The 3,464-nt window shown below is 39.9% G+C and overlaps 1 non-coding gene across 1 annotated transcript; it reads left to right on the top strand.

The window, feature by feature from the left end:
• The first annotated feature begins 1,024 nt into the window (after positions 1-1,024).
• On the top strand, positions 1,025-1,215 carry LOC126086380 (U2 spliceosomal RNA). The gene has a single exon (XR_007519473.1). It is a non-coding gene; the product is annotated as a U2 spliceosomal RNA (small nuclear RNA).
• The last annotated feature ends 2,249 nt before the right edge of the window (positions 1,216-3,464 follow it).

Below are 3,464 nucleotides of genomic sequence, written 5' to 3' on the forward strand. Positions count from 1 at the left end.
TCTTCAAGGGGGTGTTAGAATAGATAGCATTTCCCAAATGATTTGATCTTGTAGGATCTAGGGAAATGCCAGTTTACCAGATTAACAGTGCATATTTGTTAGAGTAATTTTCATTTCCACGTCCATGTTATTATAACTGTTTTTTTTTTTAACCTGTATCACAAGCTTGCCTGCATTCCAATAGTGATACTGATTATACTTATTCCCTAGGTATGTATACAAAGGCAATTGCAGTGGTACAAAGCAGACAGCTAATTTCTCCAGAGTATCTCCTGAAAGCTGGTACTACCCCCACTTGGACAGAGGCCAGGACTTTGGACTAAGCATGTTACTGGGCTGGACATTATTAGGTCTGAGAAGCCATCCTGGTCATTTACATATCCACCTTCAAGTAGTCATTCTATGTTCAACTTTTAACAGTCTTGCAATTAATGACTTTTGTTGTTGTTAGGTGCCAACAAGTCAGTTCCAACTCATAATGACCTTATGCAAAAGAGAACAAAACATTGCCCTGTCCTGCACCATCCTCACTGTCATAGCTGTTTGAGCCCATTGTTGCAGTCACTGTGTTGATCCGTATTGTCAAGGATATTCCTCTTTTTCACTGACCCTCTACTTTACCAAGCATGATGTCCATCTCCCAGGGACTGGTCCCTGCTGATAAGATGTCCAAAGTACGTGAGACAAAGTCTCTCTGTCCTCACTTCTAAGGAGCATTCTGGCTGTACTTTTTCCAAGACAGGTTTGCTCGTTCTTCAGGCAGTCCATGGTATGTTCAATATTCTTGCCAACACCGTAATTCAAAGCCATCAATTCTTCTTTACTCTTCCTATTCATCATCCAGCTTTCCCATGTATATGAGGTGATTGAAAATACCATGGCTTGGGTAAGGCGCACCTTAGTCATACCAAGGATCGGTGGCACCAGAGTGAACCTATTCAGAAATTAATCCTCAGACAGTCCCTGGCTCATTTTCCATTATATCAGCCAAGGGATTTTACTGTCCCATTATCGCTCTGAAATACGCACTTCTCATTCTTTTGGTTAAGATCAAATGCAGTATCAGTTCTTATCAGTTTAATACCTGATAGGTCCTCTATCTGAGTACAATATATTAAATGGATTTTTGGAGCTGGGAGGTGGAATGTTAGCTTGCTCCATCCACCCCATGCATCGACCTGGCATTGCAGTACCTACAGGAACAGAGCACCCCTCTGGAAGAATAACTGGTTGTCTAAGAGTGGAAACTTTCCAGCTTCTCCGGTCCCCAGCTAGGTGCTTCTTGCACTTGCTTTCCGTTCTGCATCTGCACCATTTCCAGTGTCTGCATCTGGCTTTGATGGCCTTGTGAGAAGTGCAACTTCCTTCTCGGCAAAGACCTGGGAGAAGGGAACACAGAAAGGTTAGAAAACCAAAAGGGAAGAACATGCTTGGTATTTCTCAAGCTGAAAGAACTGAAGAAAAAATTCAAGCCTCGAGTTGTAATATTATAGGATTCTATACGCAAAATATGGAATGATGTAGGAAACATCAAAAGATGATAGAAGGAATACAAAAAGTGACTGTACCAAAAAGAATCAGTCAACGTTCAACCCTTTAAGGAGGTAGCATATGATCAAGAACCAATGATATTGAAGGAAGAATATCAGTAGAACTGATATTCCGTGGAGAAGGACATCATGCTCCGTAAGGTTGAGGGTCAGTGAAAAAGAGGAAGACCATCCACTAGAGGGATTGACACAGTGGTTGCAACAATGTGCTCAAACATAGCAACAATTGTGAGGATGGCACAGGAGCAGGCAGTGTTTCATTCTATTATATATAGGGTCGCTTTGAGTCAGAACTGATGGGACAGCACCTAACTACAACAACAAGAACGTGGTAGTTCCTGATGTCCTTTTTAAAAGTCGATTTTATTTAGTTATAACTTACATACAATAAAATGCACCCATTTCAATGAGTTTTGATAAATTCATGCACCCATGTAACCACCACATTAAGATTTAGACCATTTCTATCATCTTGCACCTTTGTCATAAGTCTCCTCCGTCACTAGCCCATTGCAACAGGGTATGTGTTTTCTCTCCCTGTAGTTTTGTCTTTTCCAGGATGTCTATAAATGCAATAATACAGTATGCACTCTTTTGTGTCTCAGTTTCCTTACTTAGCATATTTTTTTTCATTTTTTGGATTCACCAATGTTACTTCATTCATCAGCAGTTCATTGCTGTTTATTGCTAGATAGGTTTCCATTACATGGATGTACAACTTTTTTATCCCTTCTTTTGTTGGTGGATATTTGGATTGTTTCCAGTTTGGGGCTGTTAAGAATATGCTCCTACCTACATAGGTGTTCAAGCTTTTGTGTTTACGTATGTTTTCCTTTCTCTGCATTGCAGGGTTGTATGGTTAAGAGTGAGTTTAACTTTTTAAAAAACTGCCAACCAGATTTCCAGAATGGCTGTACAATTTTACATTCCCACCAGGAATGTACAGGAGTTCTAGTTGCTCCACTGGAGCAACTATTAACAATCAGTCCTTATCAATACTTACCATTACCAGTATTTTTTATTTTAGCCAATGTAGTGGGTATGTAGTGGTATTTCGTGGAGGTTTAATTTGCATTTCCTCATGATTAATGGCATTGAGCATTTTCTCATGTGTTTATTTTTTAATTTTAAGTAACATTACTCTTATTTCATACTAACCAAAATTTACTTTTAAATGTTCAATGCCAAAGAAATTTCATGGGAAAAAAGTCTCATGAGTTCAAATGTATTTTAATTTTTTAAAATCCATCCTTAAACATATAGCCCTATTACCATCTTTGCTAGATATTTTGGCCCTGCCACCAGATAGAGTCTCTGACTTTCTATTGCAGAGTGCGCAGCCCCTCTCTGAAGATTTTTGAGCATTTTATTTCACCAAGCCCTTGCTATCTCCAATGGCAAGTGTGGAAGGTTGACTGTGTGTAGCCAATGTTCAATCTCTTCTTCTTCCTTGGTTAGAAAACTCTGCTTTTATTCAAGCTTGGAATGTGTCCAGCTAAAAGACTATTTCCCAGGATTCCTGTAGCCCTATGACTAAGCTCTGGCCCAAAAGAACTAAGTCAAAATGTTGGATGGGGCATCAAAGGAAGCTGCTTAAAGGAAGTCTTCTTCTTTTTGCTTTTTTCCTTTCCCCTTTCACTGCTGATATTGCAGATGCGATGGCTGAAGCTTCAGACGTCTTGTGATGCTCCAGAGCACAGACGCACAAGATGAAGTTGTAGATGGAAGAAATTTGGATCTCTGATGACTGTATGGAGCTGCTTCCTGACCTTGTTTTGCCTGACTCTAGACTTCCGTGATGCGAGAACAGTTTTATGTGAGGATGCTTATGAAATTGTTATTTAGATTTTTCCCGCTACTGCCAGAATAGTAAAGGCATAAGCACTGCTGCTGGCTGCAATACCACCTCATACT

This window comes from Elephas maximus, chromosome 11 (genome assembly GCF_024166365.1).
Source record: "Elephas maximus indicus isolate mEleMax1 chromosome 11, mEleMax1 primary haplotype, whole genome shotgun sequence".
Classification (NCBI taxonomy): domain Eukaryota; kingdom Metazoa; phylum Chordata; class Mammalia; order Proboscidea; family Elephantidae; genus Elephas; species Elephas maximus.